We start from the raw sequence: 19395 nt of genomic DNA, 5'->3' as shown, positions 1-19395 counted from the left end.
GATATATACTGATACATTATTATATGAATGTTGCCTATGAAATAATCACAGGCAGAAGTCAAACGTGTTCTATAGCTGATTTTGTTGTGGGAGCCACCCTATGCTCTTACCAACAGAGAATATATTACAACAGCTTGTTATTGGCTTTACTTGAGTTCCTCTCTATTGCTAGCAAAATACCCTGAGATACCTAGATCATTGGTGCTCTGAAAATCATTACTAGTATCTTGACATCTTGAGAAAAAATAATGAAAGTGAAGATGCTGTGCTTTGAAGGGTGTTATTTATTGACCTGCGCACTAAAAATTTGTGTCTTAACTATTCTTTTTATGACCTTGGCATTTATCTCTGACTTATAGCCAATTCTGGGCTTTCCATTTGTAAAAAATCAGTATGTCACAATTTCTTCTACTACATATATCTGTGGCCTGCTGTTTTCCAGCACATAGGCAAGCAAACACATTCTTGCTGTGTAAGCAAAGGTATCTCATCAGCCACTCTATGTATTTGACCTAATCCACTAAAACCTACTAACACAACAAAACAAATGAAGTAATCTGGCAGAAAAGAAATACACTGAATAAACTTGCAAGCACACCATGAAGGAGGAGTCCCACCATGGATGAACAGTCCCTGCCTTTCTGAGGAGGATGGACATTTACTCATTTACTCACAAAGGAACAGCAAGCTGAGGAAAAAGCTCCCACAGGTGGTCTTTCAGTGGCACAGATTAAAATATCACCTGATAAAAAACAGAGAAATTCTAGCCCTTGGCTGGGGAGCTGATTATGGGCTTTGTAGGTATTTCAGTTTGTGTGAAAGCTGCCTGTTGGAGGTGAAGGCTGTGAAACTCATGGAATACATAGATGAACTCTAAGGTAGTTTTAAAGACTGGTACAATCATGCTCTGATAAGATACTAATAACAATAGAGCAGTAGGAGACAGTTCTTTGGATGCAAAATTTGTGTTGTTAGGAGCTGTAGAGACCTCTAAATGATGTCCTCTGAAATATTACTGCATTCCTGCTGCTTCAGTGTGTAACTTGAAAATCGTTGCATAGGAAAATGATGTAAGTGTACTAAGAATAAAGGAAATGTTTCTTGCAGATGGCACCTATTCAGGAAAATATGGTTTTACTTAAACCAAAACAGGTCAAGGCTTCTGTTACTAAAAGTTAAAGTTATAGTTTTTAAACTAAAGACTAGAGAAAGCCAACTGGCACAGAAAAGCATATAGTTCAGGATGACACATACGTAGGGTGGGAATGTTATTAAATCCTCTGTATTCTTAGGAAAAAAGAACAGGAAAAGGTATTAATAAGGTCCAGGAAGGAACTGGACAAACAGTTTCTACGTGTGAAGTGTATGAAGCAGATCACATAAAATATCCAGAAAAAAACCCCGAACATTTGCATCTCTACAGATACGTAAAAGGTGTAAAAATGCTAAGGCAGATTGCCTTGGTTTTCACTGGGAATCTAACCTAATTTAGGCATCTGAGAAGTCTCATGAAATAAAGTAAAAATTTCTGTAAGAAATGGCATGGGCATACCATATGCTGACATGGCCCTGCTGAAATAGGCCATGTCACTGAAGGATCAGTATTGTTGCATTACAGGAAGCTTTGTGTCACATGCAGTAAACAATTCAGCTACATCAACAAATGAGACAGACTTTCCATGGGCTGAAGGCTGTAAGTGCAGGACTGTATCATCAATCACATAATGAGAAGGGTAAATGTGGCAGTAGTGTGCTTGGAATAGAAAAACAGCTGTGAGAGCAGACAATACAGAAGTGACAAAACCCTTCAAGTACCCCTAAACAAGCTGGGCAAATGTGCCAAGGTGTGATGTGTGTGTTCAGGCACCACAAGTGTGACTCCTTGTGGAAACCACTCACTCAAGATCCAGAGGGGAGCCCCTCACAAATTGAAGAGGAGCAGCTTTTGACTCAGACCTCCCTCATCCTGAACCTCCCCAGTAGCAGGAACACTAACCTTGGGTGTCCTGTTCCCCCATCAGGACACCCAAGAGCTTTGGCCTGTAGCCTATCACAGATAAATTTCTACAACTTCAGCTGTTTAATTAAAAAAATAATATTGTATGTCTGTGTGTGAGGTTTGACTCTACCTGAATTTGGTGGATATGTCTAAGGAGACAACACTTCTTTGCTTTTTTTTCTGGATCCTTAAAGCTGGAAGATACCTACCAGGTTGTCACAGCCATTGCTTTGGCCATTGACACAAGCTGGCTGGATCCTGGCAAAGCCCAGCAGAGAGAGTAGCCTACTCTGGCCCTTTGCTACACAAGTACAGAATTAGGTCTTGGAGAAATACCACAGGAAATTCTATTGTCACTGAAGAATCCCTCTTCTTCTTAAAAACACCTTTTCCTGTCTCCAGAAGAGCTGCTGCTCTGAGTGAAGGTAGAGAACACCTTTGGTACTCCTAGTGTTGCTTGGTACTAATAAACCACATGCACTTGGGGCAGTTCTCTGCTGTGGAGGTTGGCTGGCCAAAGACAGCCTCTGCTCATGCTATCTGACTTCTTCAGCAGGGCGATGGCATGCAGCCTACCTTCTTGCAATGGTCCTAGCCGTTGAACCATACTTGGGAACTGGTGGGGAGAAGTCAGCTAGCACAAATCAAATCTGCACCAGGGAGCATTCATGTGAGCTAATGGTACAGAAAAGCATTTTCCAGTGACCAAAAATCTCCCCTGGAGCTGATTAATCTATTAGCATCATATTAATGTAAAAATACAATTTGCTGGCCCCAAAGAAATGCATAATACATGGAAATAGCTGATGAGAAATGAGACTTGATAGAAAACAGCAAGCTTGAAACCTGGGCTCTCGTGAGGCCTTCCTTATCGAAAGGCTTTGGTTCCCTTTTTCACTCTCTTGTAGTGCCATAGATCTTGAAGGAGAATTGCTGCTGGGAGCTCCTTCACTGGCAGGCATCTGATGCTTTGGCAGTGGCTGAAACATGATCACAACCCCCACAGAAGCCACCTTCTCTTGTGAAACCCCAAGGATCCCTCAGCTTCCAGGGAGTAGAGATGGGACGGTGCTTTTGAAAACACAGTCACACCCTTTCCCCACTTTGGAGGAGGATTAGCACCAACTACTTTCTTGCTTCTCCTTCTGAGAATAGAAGAGGTCATTTAATCTTTGCTGCTACTTAGTTCCCAGCTCTATTTCGGCACCCATGGTTTGTGCTAGCTCATGGGAAGTTCAGGGGCTCAGGGCCGTCTGAGGGTTTTCCCACAGACCTGCCAAGCCTATGGTCTCCCCAGCCCTGCTCAAATCAGCTGGGGCTGGGGCATGGTTTCTGCAGGTACATGTCGTGGCCAGCCTGCCTCCCTGTGTGGCATCAGGGTGGCAGTGGAGAGGCCCATCAAGGTGTGTAAGGAGGAGTCACCGATGCCTCTGATAGTCACATGGCATTACAGACCATGGGAGGTTAGTGCGGTTTGGAAAGCAAATGATGGAAAAAGTCAGTGTTTTGAAACTCACTCAGGGAACTGATGGAAACAGGCCCAAGTCCTTTTTGTTTTAACATCTCAGCAAGTATTTTATAAAAACATAAAGGCAATGCAAATTCCAGGAGAGCACAGTTAGTGTCCTTTCTTTTTCTGTGTGTGTTTCTCTGTCTCTTGCTGTGCCGCATTGTCGTACAGAGGTACAGAGAAGAAGAAAAGGAAAGCAGAGCTTTAAGCTTTAAAATAAAGAGATTTTCTTCAGGATTGACGTTTAGTAGGGATTGTGTATTACCTTATCATAAAACAGCCTGAAAAGGCAAAATAAATTCTCACACCCCCTTCTAGCACCAGCCAGCCAGCCATGCACATGAGCAAAGCCATAGTGCTCTAACATCTCAGATGCCAAAGATAAGGGTGCAGAGATAAAAGACATTTTATCACATGATATAGGGAAAGTTTTGCACAAGTTAGGACTAGCTGCTCAGTGCAGGTTCCTCTTTCAATTCTCTGAAACTCTTTAAAAAACATTATACACACACACAAAAACAAATTTCAAAAGCTGTTTCCTCAGTTCAGACCTCCCACACCATCTCTATAGATGTTACCTCTAAGACGTACCATAAACTACACATAAAAGCCACTTGTGTTTGCACTGCATAGACTGAGCATTCTGTTCCATCATGTTATAAACTACCCTACACAAAAAAATGAGGCTCATTACTTAATTCCGTTTACCTGTTTCTTTAATGTAAAAGAAAACTATCCTTTATTTACCAAGACTAGTAGAAATAGAAAGCACCTAGCAATTCATCACCTAAAACCTATCCTTTCTTTTTAAAGGTTATAAAATGACAACAGGAAATATTTTGAAATGGTCACGGTAATCACAAGACTACTGTTTGGGCTGAACATGTGTTTATACTGGTCTCCTATTTTTAGGTCACATCACATGACAACTCCTTGCCACTGCCATTTGTTTTTTAATTATAGATGAAATACTAACTTTTGGAGTCTTCAGGAATAATAGGATCATACTTCATTCTTGCTTTATTCTTACTCGCTCTGCTCAAATTCACAATCTGACCAAAGCAAAGAGTGAACTACCTAATTTGCATTTTATTAAATGTCTGGCCTTTGTTTGCCTTGTAGCTGCTGCCTTGTTTTGTTTTGTTTTCTTTCTTTAACCACCTACAGCAAAACAATATTTAGTAAAGATGCTCATTTTGGCCTAAGTCCTAAAAAGTAATTAGGCATCCAGATATTTTTGAGGAATCAGTCCTTAGCAGTAGCATTCCTGACTGGTTTCCAGGCACCTTTCTGCAAAAGCAAAAGCAAGCTTGTCTTCTGCTGCCTAAACTGCCAATGAAAAGGTAGCAACAATACTTTTGACCAGAAAATCAGTATGTCAGTGACCTCTCTGCAATGGCACGGTAACCAAAACACTGTAACTTCCTAGATTAGAGTAAGGATCCACCTTATTGAACACGCCTGTGTAAAAGGATGGCTCTGGCACTCCAAGAGCATTTCCAAAGTGCTGGGATGAATTGGGCTGAGGACAACACCCACGACAAGCTTCCTCATTATCATTCCTGCACAAAGCCATGACAATAAGGAGATTAAAATGTTATCAACTTCTCTGTATCTTTTTTGTGAAAGAGCCTCCTTGCAATAACAAGAGGTAGATGATTAAGAAGCAGGATTCTTCTAAGAGTTGACAAGACTGTAGGTGTATCCTTGAGGATGATGATCAGATCATCTTCAATTCCAGTGGTCTCTCTTTCTCTTGCTCAATGCCTTTTAAAAAGTTACTTTCCTACCCTGATTTAATTTTCTTTTTTTTTACAGTACCAATATATTTGCACTGCTCAGTCACCTGCTGCTGCTGGTTTAAGAAATAATAGCATCTCACTTTGTAAATGCTCCAACTGTTACAAGGACAACAAGCAGCTTTTGAAATTGTAGGCATTTTATTTAACTGACAAAGCCGTCTGAAAAACCATACTTGCATGCTTACTCCAAGATGAAAACTTGCTGTAATACACTACCCACTTAGATTTTGCATTCTTTTCTAGAATGCCTGAAGAAGTTAGATATGTTCTGTATCCAGTTTTATAGAAAGTATTCGTCCAATTAATTAACATTAATTTCTTGGTATCAGTGGACTTGTTCTCATGGTTTATAACTACGTTTTACCCAGACAAGGCATCAAGATCCCTTACGCTATAATCTCTGCAAACCTTTCAATGACTTCTTAAAACAATGCAGTAAGCTTGATGAAATCATTCAAAAGTTGACAGAAAGCTCTTGAATGAGTGAGGTTTTGTGCTATCTTTTTGAGTATTCAGTTGAAGCTGTTAGAAATCATAACGTTTGATTAACAGAAGTTTAATCAGGTTTCAATCAATATGTATATAGAGTATTTAGACTTATTGTTTTGGTTGATTTGTGTTTTGTTAAGTTTGTTACTAAGTCAGAGAAGTCTGGTAACTAGGATGTGGACATAGATGTATGAGACTATTCAAATGATATCCTTATAAGGTGATGGGTTGGTAGAAACAGTACTCTAAAGATTATCCAAGTAGAACTTTTAATTATGATAAGAAACAGAGTTGTATACTAAGAACCAGTCAAGGAGAGAGAGAAGAATACTGGCGCAAGCACAATCGTTAGGATTTATCCAGGACTCTAAAAGGTAAAAAGGACATAGCAAGGAAGACGTCTTACTTCATCTGAGGAAGACTACTTACTTCATCCTGACGACCACCAGAAGGGGGCTGCGCAAGCGCAGAAACAACTGATGATGTAATCAGGAGATGATGCAATTTATAAACACATATGTATGAGAGGAGGATGTAACCTGTTGAATATACATTAGATTGTGAAATCTCAGTAGGATAAATTGTGGGCGCGTTGTGACGGTCTTTGGAACCAGATTTGGGTGCGTACCCCTGGTTCCCGGGGCCTCGAAATAAAGCACCACATATAACCTCCTTAGAGTGGTTATGTGTTCTTCTCTCAGCTAACAAAGCTATATTCAAGGGACTATATTTGTCAAAACTGTGTTCAGATATTTTTGTTTTTAAATTGAGCACTACCTTGTACCTTAAATTATGATACCCAAATAATAAAACTTCCCAAATCAATTATCAAAATAGAAAATTCTTTCTTTACAGGTAGTGGCTTTTTCTGTCCAAACTATAATAATGAAATAATATCCTAAAGTAAAAATATCTCCACAAACTGCAAGGTAAAATAGGATTTTCTGGTTCTCAAATGACTGACAAACTCCTTGAGAACAGATATCCTATCCTTACACTGACTACATTTACCTGCTAAGAGGGGCAACTACACAGGGCGATACCTAGGAAGCTGTTTTCCCCACTTTATGGCCAGAGAAAAGGATTCAGTAAAAATGAAAGCTGGGCTCATGGAGTTAAAACATGGGGCAGGTTGGCCTCAGAGTGGAGACTAATGCTTATGGGACATACATGGAGTAGTTTACAAACGTCTCCTTGCCCCAGCACAAGACATCAGCTGTCTCTTGAGACATCCTGTCACTGCTGGTATAACTAACTCATATCAGTGGGTATGTGGATGCATCACTGTGAAGGACAGGGTTTGGGAAAAGTAGTAGTTGAACAGGTCGTTTTTAGTGTTGTGTGGTGGCAGATAGCAAGCAATCCTGACACTTCTGATACAATGTGTGATGTTGGCTTGTCAAAATAAAACAGTGTTAGAAAGATGAATGAGAAGATTACAAGATTCTTGGTGGTAAAAGCCTGACAAACCCCTAATCCTTCCAAACTGTTGTCACCTCTTCAACCTTATCTTGCCTTCCTCATGAGAAGCTATCTGAAAATTTGTTTGGCTTTCATACTCCCAGTTGGCTGGGAAGATGCATAGATCAACTTATTCACAGACTGTAAACGAACAAGAAAGACATGAGTATCTAAGAGCTTGTATATTAAAGAGTTAAGAGGAAGGGAGGAGAAATAAGGAAGTAGTGGTTGAAACAATCTGCTTTTAAGCATGCAAAGTTAAAAGAGACTTGATAACATTTTAAAAAGAGTGTAGAAACAACAAAGAAAAGCCCCAAACTAGGTGGGTTGTTTATTTTACTTTTTCTTTTTTTTCTTTTTTTTTCTTTTTTTCTTTTTTTTTCTTTGTGGGGGTGTTCAGAATCGGTGGAAACCATAATGGCAACTTCAGAAATGGAAACTCTGCACACTTTTAGCCAAAGAACAAGCACAGGTTTCTCACCCGCCCTGGCTGAAACATGAAGTGAAGGTACTATTTCTAATAATGAGTAGAGAGGTTGGTTTCCAAACCCTTCCAGTCTAGGGTAGCACCATTTTTTTCTGCCCAGTTATTTAATCTGAGATATATTGGATCAAAAGTATACAAAACAGAGCAAGAGCAGTATTTTACCTTGGGGCTTGCTACTAATGACAGCTGGACTGTCAGTGTCAAAAAGACAAATGAAATCTGATTTGCAAAGACCATTTACATGATCTGTAATTCTGATCTAAGAATGCTATGCTGGCTTTTTAGAAATTATACTGTATTTGGCTATCTCTTCACTGGGGAAGTACTCTTGTCATTGTCGTCATTGGCAGTAGTGATTCAGCAGCAGTACAACCCTTGTAGCTCTAACACAGCAAAAAAAGTTCTAACACTAAAGTAACTGTGTCTTGCAGATGTCTTGCAGGTGTTCAAAAAAGTGCTGTCATTTGCAACTGCCTGTACATAAGGCAAAATGCAACTGTCTGTGCATAGATTGCCAAAATCTATGGCACCATGTTTCACCAGTGTGAGTGGTTGTGGAAAAGGATTTAGATTAGGGATGATTTAGGATTAATTTATTTCATAAGTGAAATAAATATGAATAAAATTAATATAAAAGAGTTAAAATTGAAAATATTTCATCTTGATCTTCAGTGTTATTTAGTAGTTTAATTGCTGCAAGCTTTATTTTCTGCTCCTATATAATCCATTTAACACTTGTATATGAAGCAATAAAACAGCACCTAACGGTCTATAAGATTTTTATTTACCAGCATCACTGCGAGTTATCTATCATCTTCACTGCCTTTGATGGCTACACATCAAGAGAATTGAGCTTCAGCTCAGATCTCAAAAAAGGAAATAAGCACCCACAAGATAGTTTCTACAGCATGTCTCCTCCTCCAGAGAAGAGCATTGAGGCATTAATATTGACACAGAAAGTGCAGACTGAATCTATTTCAGGGGAGGTTTGGATGTTTGTCTTCTTCCCAGAAGAACGTAAAAAGGCACAATGGCACTGGGCTGCAGAAATGGAAGGTGAGGGCCAGGACTCTGTGGACCACTGTGGGGTAACGCGCACTGAGAGGCCGGACCAGGCAATGCTTTCTATGAACCAGTCAATAAATACCATTCACAGAAACAGGATAGGCTGCCTGGGCTTAAAAGTGAAAGACTCTGGGTTTTCAGTACACCTTCTTACCTGACAAATGAAGTTTGTGGGTGGGCATGCGGCCTCATCTGCAGGGAAAGAATGTGATATGGGAGAATCCAGAAAGGGATGTGGGAGTCCTGGGTGATTGTCAGCCAGAGCAGGCATCAAACACTTTCACTTGCTCACTTTATCGTTAATTTAGAAGCAAGAATATAAACAAAACCCAAACAGCTACTGAGCCCAGCTGCTGTTTAGCTTTGTTTGAAAAGCATCTTTGGTCTATATTTCTCTATTTGCCCTCTTTCCCTAAACAAAGGTGGATATTTTGGTTAATTCTAGCCAAATTTGATAAAAGGTGTTAAGTCACAAGATTAACTAAGTTTCTGTGCATTGCATCAAAATATTTTGCCAATTGGATGAAGGCTTGGGATTCAGACATTTAAAATTCCACCTAATGTTTTTTCACCATTTTCCCTGATTTCTGCAACTGCACATAGTTTTCTGTGTGCCATGGCCATTATAACTCAAGAGAAGGTTGTAGACGTGCAATGACAATAATGACAATCTTCACTATATAGTAATCCATCGTAAGTCACATTTTCTTCCTAGAAGAAGAAAATAAGCTAGTGTTTTCTACTGCCCACAGAGAGGTTGTTGCTGTTATCTCCCCTTTTGGGAGAGTGTCACCTTGAGTCTCATGCTAACTGCTCAAAATGCCTCTCACACGTCCCTTTTTCAGCCTGAGATCAAAGCAATAACATTGTAGCTCAGAATAAATGGCAGAATATTTCATGTGATTATAAAAACGGGTCTGCAAATCCTACACCAAATCCTGGTTGACTCAACACATGACAGACCCAATTTATGAATAGGCCAAGACCCAGTGAATGCATTTCCCTTGAAGGCATCAGGAAGAGAGAACATTTAGCATTTGTCTCTCTTGGACCACAGCTGGACACAAAAATATCTTTGATACAGAAGCATGACTTTATTTCTAGTGAATGTTTTAGTCAGTCCTTTGTGAACAACCCCCTACTTATTCATTTCTTTTTTTCAGATTTACTAGAAAAGTTTAAGCTGATGATATATGGAAGGTGAGAACTTTTTTCTTTGCTGAAGCAAGGGGGGGTAGAGGAGCATTTACAGCTATAGCATGTTGGTCGAAATCATCAAATTGTTGGTAATGGCAAGCTGCAACACTATGTTTTTTTATTTCAAACATGAGGAAGTCAAATCCCAGGTGCCCTCATGCTCTTTAGAAGTAGGCAAAGATGCTTCTGATCACCTATTTTTCCTTCTACACTCATGACTACACTAGTCCCAGAAACAAGTCAGAGCAGCCAGAAGAGTAGGCACAACCAAAGGAGCCAATATTCCTGCAGTACAATTCGTCTCTCTCTGCTCTCCTCCTGCTGACTGGCATAGGAATAACCTTTCCACATGCTGGTGTTCCCCGTATAAAATGTGATCCCCAGGCACTACTGTGAGAAACTTCAAAGTTAGTTTTTGCAGTACTGCAGCAGCAAAAACTGGGAGGTGCTGAGAATCCACCCCACTCAGTGTAAACATTTTCAAGTCAAGGATAGACCAACCATCTCTGTTATTGATATCCAGATCAGTTATGATCTCTGCCTCTCTCATGTGGGGTTAATCATGTACTCATGTAAGACAGACCACAAACATGAGCAAGAATAGACATGTGAGTCAAGCAAAATTATCGGACTACTGTAACATGTAAAACTGCGCCTTGTCCTGTCAGTTTCTCTGAGAAGTGTTGTTCATGGAAAACTCGTTATTTAAAAAACTGAAGAAAAGCTTTCACAAGTATATATTATTTTAAATCTCAAACTTTTAACATACACTGAACATGAAACATCTCAGCAATGATTTTGTGAGACTATTTTATCCACCAAGACCAGATTTACATAACTGCACAGCAGAGAACTGCTGAGATCGTGAAAGCCAGACACCTAACAGGAAACCTCATTTTTCATCCTCTTAGAGGTGTAATGACATTTTTATGCCCCATGGGAGAAATGTGTGACTTAGAAGGCACATCTTCGAGTGAAAGAGTGGGTTCCAGATATTTTCTTTGACAAGCATGTACAGATTTAGGTCATTAATTGGGCTGATAAAGAGATGAATGCAATGTACAAGGCAGTTTAGTTGAACTTCAGCGCTTGATCTTGCTTCTGCTTAACTCGACCTCATATTCTTGTACTAGCAGCCAGCTTCTGTTATCTGCAGTCATGGATAAGCTGCAAACTTTTTGACTATGTACTTCTAATGACCACAACAGCTCTGATTAGTTTGATTGTTACTTAAGCACCGTGTAACAGATCATCAGCTTTGCAGAGCCCTGGGATTTAGGGGAGGGGAAGGTGTCCCTTATGAAAATGTCTTCTCTTTTCCCTCCTTGTCAAAATACAATGCTCATACACCTCAGGAAGGTTACTGCTCTAGCAGCGTGGAGAGATGAACAGCAGAAGAGCCTGTGAACCAGAATTTCATCAGCAGGTTCCCCTGGTTGCTTTGCAGTTTAATGATCCTACTAGTGAAAAGCTGAATGTCAACAAACTGCCAAGAAGCTTACAAGTCAGCTAGCTGGAAAATCAACAAGTTTAAGCCTGCCCATTTCCATTTGGTCTATGTTGGAACCAATATCCTCAGAGCAATTTTCCAAAGGCAAAATACCCCATCAGAAATATCTAGACCTTTTTCTGTTCATTGTTCAATGACTGAAGTGCACTATGCCCTATGTACAGCGCACTGTTCGAACTCTTGTCCTCAATACCAAATAAATAATTTATTTGTAGGCATTTTTGTGGCATCCAGTGTTGTGGCATCAAAGTGCTTCAAAAAGACCCACAAATTTCTTCTTTGCAGTCTTCCTCTAATATGAAGATTATTTAACTCCATATTACAAACAGGAAAGTGAGGAATGGAGATCGTGAGTTGCCTAGGACCTGATTTCTAACAGCATTTGGCATTACATAAAATGTTACTGTTTCAAAGCCACATTTCTATTGACTATATCTGGATCTGTAGTCAATACTAGAAGTAGTCAATACTAGAAGTAGTCAATACTTCTGCAAGTCATACCCAGGTGTCTTTTAATAAGCATTTGAAAATGAGGAACTCAGAGTTGTTGCCTGTTTCTGAAAGCTTAACCCCTTGAAGCCAGATCTGAAACAGGATTTCAGGCTTTGTAAAATGAGCGTCACATGGGTGGAAGGATTAAGGCACCAATGAAGACTTAGGTGACTCATAATGGGATCTGAAATAGTCAATGATGAGGAACGGTGTGCAGCCAGCACTCTTCACATGCCACCTCCATAGGTCATCTGGAGGAGACTATGGATGAGCCTTGGAAACATGAAGACTTGGGGAAAAAAAATCTTAGTGAGTCTCACAGAACATCCTCTTTCTTGCAGGAAAACTACTGAGAGGCCTGAGCCTGGAGCCTCTTCTTGTTGAAGGTTTTTTTTTATGAAAATTCCCTGTTGCCTTTTCTTTCTGGGGACTGAATATAATTTGCTACAATCTTTTAAGATGGTTGATGGAAGATAAACATTTCCCTTCCCTATCCAAATGATAGACTAGCGGTTAAGGTCAGGAAATAGATGCCTCAAGTTGCCTCCCTAGTCTGACCATGGAACTTATTATCTGAGCAGGAGATTGTTTTAACCACAAAAGTGCTGGGTACTGCCCATATTTCACATCAAAGATTCACGATAAAATTTTGTTGATAGGACAACTTGGGGAAAGATGAAAACACCATGCAGGAGGGCAAGACAATCTCCAGCCTCATGACAGGGCAGTCATCAGCTGTAAGGTAGTGGACATGGCCTTGGTATCTACTCTTTAGATTGGACTTTGGGGTTATCCAGTGACCACTTAATGTGAAATAGTGTCCTTGAAGACAAGACTAAAGATGAGGTCTTTTGCCTTCTAGCTGAACAGTATTTCAGGCATCTGCTTCCCTTCTGTCCAATGACCATTGCTTGCCCTTCAACTGGCCAGGTGCAAATCAGCCCAGATTGTGGTAACTAGCATACTATCTGGCTAGCAAGGAAGGAGGTGGATAAAGCTTTAAATTCTTTCCAAAAAGAGTGTTGAATGTACATGCTCTTCCTCCCAGCAGAGTACTCTAGAGGAGTTACACTATTTCCTGCTCCTTGACTATGTTTGGGAAGAAAGTACTTGTATTTCTAAAGAAGAAACATAGTCTTACTGATGTGCTTTAAGCATGCTCCTTACTGGCACTAGGACAGCTCTCAGTCTCAAGTGACAAAATCCAATTGCTCTATAATTGCAATGGATATCTGCTTATACTTGTCCTTAAGTATCTTAAGTACTGCTATCTTAAGTACTGCTATCTTATGTTATGACAAGCAATTAAGCATAATTCCCCAGTAGTCAGAGGCTGCATGAGAATTGTCCCCATTTGAAGCTGAAACTCTGAAGTTCCACGCCAGCTCCATTTCAGGCATTTCTCATGCATCCTTTTCTTATGGAGGTGCCCTTTTCTCAGCATCACACAAGACTTCCAGGCAGAATCAGTGGCAGAATCTCATTTCCCACGACATCACTCAGTCACTAAGGTAACAAGGCTACTTTGCCTTTTCCTGTAGTTCTACCTCTCAGTCACCATGTGTCCTCCAGCAGCAAGTAAATGAGAGCTGATCAAGGAGACAGGAAACAGCCTCCCTCTGAATGGGCTGTTGAGTGATTTTTTTGTGCTGAAGTATTCTTCTGTACTATTTACGCTTAGGAGACTGAAGACTATACCACATGCACAGGGGAGATGTTACTACATGAAGAGTATGCCAATATTAGTAAATTAAACGCTGTCAGAAGCCGGGCTCAGGGAATGAAATTCAATTCCTCGGGCTGTTACATTTCTGGCACAGTTTTGTTTTACACCAACTAATGCTCCCTCAAACAACTCTGGGCCCCACACAACCATCTTGTGTAGTTTAAGAGTTATCATAGGCCAAAGACCAGTCCCAAAAAGGAGCTTGGATGTAGCCATCAGTTTAAGAGGCTGAGAACTGTTATTACAGTTGTGTCAAATAAGCTAAAAACCAAAGTATGACTGGTCTCAGGAAAAGAATGTAGTGCAAAATTACTGTTGGACAAGACCGTATTTTCTGTCTAGACCACTAGAGGGTGCAGACAAACCTACTTTGACTTGATTTATGCTTAGGTTACAGAGACCTGGTATTTCAGGTTTTTCACAAGAGTATTTGAGGAAAAAAGCAAAAAGGATCATGCCTTGCTGTCCTCTACAAACCCACTTACATCATCTGTAGCATGTAAAAACCAAAGTCTGCCTTTCTCCTGCTAACCACTGTTCTGACACTGCTCTCAGTCCTTGTCTACATCAGTTTCATACTACCAGTTTTCCTCTTCTCTCTTTTTTTTTCTTTCCCTCACCATTTCTGTTCCTGCTTATCCACAATTTCCTATCCTACTTCTCACCATGCCCCTGCGTTCCAGGAGGATTTCCCTTTGATCCCTGCACTGCTCAACTGTCACAAGAGGAAGTAACAAAAGTAATGAAGGCTTATTCTCCCAGCCTGCTGAGCCATTGTAGCAGATAAGTGGGGTCTACTCAGTGTACCCAGGGTCCTGAGAGAACAGGATTTCAATTGAGCATGATTTAGAGAGTCTCAAAGATTGATCATATTTTTGAGAAGTTGAGGGGGAGGGGGAGAAAGGAAAAATCTTTACAAGATTATTCCTTTCTGTGTGCTTACTCACCTACTCAAAGCAGAGGCTTGTGTTCCTGAATATTCCCTTTTTGCCTCAGCAATTCCCTCACACAGCTAAACTCTGCGTGTAACATCCTGCCAAAGAAAATGCAAAACTTTTCATCTTAAATGTTGATCAGACTTACAGGCAGCTCCCTAAGGAATTTGTCTCGATGTGGTCACCGCTGATGTTTCCGTGCTGCAGCAGATCAGATTTCCTCTATGAGTAGAGCTGCAGATAGGACCAAAGAAAAAACCTTCTAAGAGTCAGTTGTTACCAAAATAAAAGGAGCATATCTAAAGATAATGCTGAACAGTGACAACAACTGATAACACTGCCTTTCATGGCTTTAAAACACAGTTCACCAGCTGTAAAATATATCTGTGCAGCATCACTAAAAATGCATGATATCCACATCTGAAGATGAAGAGAATGGAAAAGGGTGCATACTTTTTGGTGACTTGATATTTTCCCTTCTTACTTTAGCAGATCTGAATCAGGTGCAGTGTATCTGATAGTAAGTAGCCCTAGCTGCTTCATCATGACCATACTGGTGTGTAATTTCTGTTGTTATTTCAAGACTTACTGAGCAGTTGAGAGAACGAGAATGTGAGGGCAAAATTATTTTCAATTCACCAGCTGCTGAACCTGAATTCTTCATGCAGTAGCGTGAAAATGTGACAAAAATGTGCAGCTCTTGATGGACAAGCTTATAGATGCCTTGCCCCAGCTTGAATGACTCTTGGGCCCTCATCAGTCTGTGCGCAAACAGGCAGACTCTCCCTGTTATGATATCAATGAGAGCTAAAATACAGCATTTAAAAACCTGAGCTGTTGCAAGAAGCACATACAGATCTCTTTCTCTCTTCCTCTGCCTGAGTATTTAGCTTTATTTAAATACTCAACAACACTGAAATATAAGACTACCAATAGAAAATTTCAGTAACGACAGAAGGCTTCCAATTAAAAATGTATGAAAAGAGACCAGATCAAACTGACATTACCAGATTCAAGGATGTAGAAAATGAATCATGTGGGATATTTCTCATTGATTAGGATGTGAATTTAGACAAAAATTGGATTATATTATCCATTTTAAACCTATTTTAAAATAACAAGACTAATTCTCAGGCTAAGAGTCCCTCTCAGGTTTCCCGCATATAAATAGTAAGCCCAGGAGGAACACCAACTTGACCTTCCCATTCTAGAGCTGGCAGTAAGAGTAAACAATCCCAAACAACAGTTCCAAAGACATTTACTTATAAAATGAGTGAATTTCATCCAGGAACTTTTAAGACAGTAGTCAAGGGCCAAACACTCCCATTTCTATAGTCATTTTTCAGAGGAGAGCTCCATTTTCAAGCTCCTTCTGCACACTGTAAAAAACGTGAGAACACTGTCAGTAAGTATGCCTGATATTAAAAACATCCTTCTGTCCATTTGGAGGCTTTGCAAACATTCGTTGTCAGAAGTGAACCCCCTTGGACTCCTGCTTCAAAACAACTTTTTATCTGGAAAGTATGCAAATAGTTAGGTGGCAATATGTGAGCAAAGCACCACCACATCTTTTAAAGACACTGAGAAACAATCTTGGTGCCTCTCCACTTTTGAGCAGGACAGAGGGAGTCAAACTCAGTCCAATAGCTTCTTGAGGCTGGGTTGCAGGCTGCTGAGATTCTCCTCTCTAGCCACTTGACCAGAACACAGCAGTTGCTAGGAGAGACCACATTTACTGAACAAGGACTGGCTTTTCTAGGGTTTGTTTCTTTTCTACCTTGTTATACCGCTACATATAGCGTATGCCTCCCTCCAATGGAGAGCTGAGGAGTACATCCTATTCCCACACCAGACAACGATACTCATGCTGAAAGAGAGCACTGTGAGCAAACATTTGAAATCACCTGAGTTGGCCCTTTCTGCACTTACAGTTGTCAGAGAAAGCAAAATTGTCTGTAGAGGCAGAGTTGAGCCAAAAAGTTGAACCCAAACCCACCCTGAAAGTCAGAAGGTGAAAACACAGTTTCAATAAATGCACCTCAAGAGATACAGAAGCAGTGGGTAAGCTGCTAGTTGGTGACAGGGGAGGCCTGGGTTCAGTTTGCTCTACCCACACAAAGCTATTGAGTACTTTTCCTTGGGTTGTGCCTATGCAGTAATTGGGAAATGTAGCTGCAGGATGGGTAGACACACCTCAGCCAACTTTTATTCAGCGAGCTGTGGGCATAGGCTACAAGTATTTAGCAGCTATGGCCATACAGAGCTGTAAGGAACAGCAGATTGTTCAGTACTGATGCTCAAACTGAGAAGACTAAGGCTGATGCAAATGCTTCTACCCATGCCATAGCTTCTTCCCTAGGAGGATGATGACGGGCTCTCTGGCTGTGTCTAAACTGAGGTACAGCTCTTTGGAACGGAAGACCTGGGACTCTTGATCAGATTGCCTGCCCTCAGGAGCTGCAAAAACCAGAGCACAAGTCTCGTGTCAACTGGGATTCATCCCAGTCTCTCATCTGTAGATGACAATGACAAAACTTCTGTGGTTCATAGAGTCTTTTAAGGGTCAAATTCATTACAGAGGTTCAAGTGCTACTGTAGTAGCAATCTCACAGGTAAGGTGGAGATGACTTAGGAATGAAGTCCAAATGTTGATAAGACTGACGTGTCTAAATCAAATAAATGCTTTTGAAAACCTTAGCTAGATTCTTCCGACCACTATGTATAAAATCCAGAGAGTGTTTATACCAGTGAGCACAGTCAAGGAGCCAATGTCCAAACATCAAAACTGATTACAAGCAAAGACTTAAAAAAAAGCAAATGCCAAAACCCTGAATCTCCAATATATGACTTCACACAGGGATCCTCACAGCATGTACAATTCACTTTCTGTAGGGCAACCTGATGACTGCACATTATTACAGTAGCTGCCCTACAGATGGCTATTTTATGCTTGTTTCAGAACTATTAAAGAAACCTTCACATAAATAATCTCTCTCCCTGTCTATTGAGACAAAAAATGCAGTATGTAAGAGTGCACTGTGTTATGAGACTTCCTTCTGGTGCCTGTCTGTCTGAGTTCAGTTTTTATGCACTGAAAGACCCCAATGAAATTATATCGTTCTATGATATGGTTCCACAGTCACTTCTGAGTGTATGTTTGGTTGCTGCAAACCTCAGGAACAGTCTCAGGATGACTACAATACGTGACTCTGCAATAGCTGAAGATAGATATCAGGTTCAGATTTACAAACAAAACTGGTCCAAAATTATCAGATGGGGTTTTTTTTCTTTTTTTTTTTTCCACTCCCCAAATATATAGAAGCTCATTCTTCCTCCTTTTAAGAATACTATTTTTATAGTGTTTCAAAATATGATTTCAGTATTGCGAATAGCATTGAAGACACACTATGATTTTTACTACTATCCTTACTAAAGCAAACTGTACATCTGAGAACCCCTTGTTTTGATAGTGGTTTGTGCAGAGTAAACTCCTTAGATGTGGCAGTAAGAGTTTTCTTTCTCTTTTATGGCAGTATTTGCTGTAATAATTCTAATTGTGTAACATACTTCTTCATTATTATTGCTCAATTATTAACCCATACAGTTCTTTATTTCTACAGCTTACAGTCATCTGGCACAAAGACACACATGTACTTCTTGGATTGCAATGAACTTTGTTCTCCCTTAAGATGTAAGTAATAGGAAGGAGAACAAATCAGTCTTGGCTGAGTCTGACTCCACCGAAAAACAATTTTGAATAAACAATCAAGAAGTGAAAAGCTGTGCTCCTTACCTGGTCTGGGATGTACAATGCACCTTGAAAGCCTCTAAATGACAGAGAAGAATTAGAAAGAGTTGAAAGTTTGTACTCATCCAACCACAGGGCTCAGGAAATGACCACGTATTTTGCAATGATTAACTCCTTCCTCACTTCAAGTACAGTAAAAAAAAAATCTATCTTACCCTTCCACTGCAGTTCAGTAACTGATGCCATGCCCTAAACATATCTGTTTCATGCTGAGAAAATGCAGGTGGCCAGAGGACATGATTCTGATCACTTCCATGGAAGAGAGAATTTGCAGTGTCTTCAGCATAACTGTGACCAAGTACATTTTACTGTTGCATGAAGCTTATGAGATGAAGTGTAGAAATGACTAAGTAATGGCTTGGGCTCCTAACTCTCATTTTTAGAAGAGGTTTAAAGCAATATTCTCAAGATGACTTCAGTGTTGTGGTGCCCAACAGAGCAAGAAAAAAGCCAACAAACCTATTTAAAGGAGCAGTATCCATTACAGCCTGGCCAGGCACTGGATGTACATATGGTGTATGATGCTTTTATGCGCAAGGGGTCTCAAGGAGAAAGTCAGGCATGCTGAAACATTAGGAGTTAGGTCCTCTGTGCATAAAGACCCTTCTGCCCTTAAAAAATCTGCTTCCCTTGGCTGAACATACCTATTTGACTGAAAGGCATTTCTGAGCCTGAGCACTATTTAAAACCGTTAGCCTGGAAACTAATAAAGGCCAGTTCCACACAAGAATCTGGACAGGAACACAGGCTGCCTTTGGGGAGCAGGTACCTCTACACTGAACCCAAGGCGGCATCCAGGCTCTCTGCATGCAGGTGCAGGGGGAAACGACACCACAAAATGGATTCTGTCCATCAAACCATCAGGCTGAGAAATCAAACACTTCCAACAATGCAGACTGTAACAATGAAGACAG

At 40.4% G+C, this 19395-nt stretch overlaps 1 protein-coding gene across 2 annotated transcripts in view; it reads right to left on the bottom strand.

Annotated features, from left to right (window-relative positions):
• P2RY8 (P2Y receptor family member 8) overlaps positions 1-18525 on the bottom strand; it is a 32178-nt gene extending 13653 nt beyond the window's left edge. Inside the window, exons 1-2 of one of the 2 annotated variants that reach the window (XM_030477288.1) lie at positions 18467-18525; positions 14822-14907 (exon numbers count right to left, since the gene is read on the bottom strand). The gene's annotated coding sequence lies outside the window, so the exon portion shown is untranslated. Of the gene's footprint in view, positions 1-14821; positions 14908-16711; positions 16889-18466 lie in introns of those variants that run through there. The other variant, XM_030477289.1, reaches the window with a different exon arrangement.
• Positions 18526-19395: the final 870 nt, after the last annotated feature.

Source organism: Strigops habroptila, chromosome 2 (genome assembly GCF_004027225.2).
Source record: "Strigops habroptila isolate Jane chromosome 2, bStrHab1.2.pri, whole genome shotgun sequence".
NCBI classification, from domain to species: domain Eukaryota; kingdom Metazoa; phylum Chordata; class Aves; order Psittaciformes; family Psittacidae; genus Strigops; species Strigops habroptila.
This window is presented reverse-complemented; position numbering and strand designations above follow the sequence as displayed.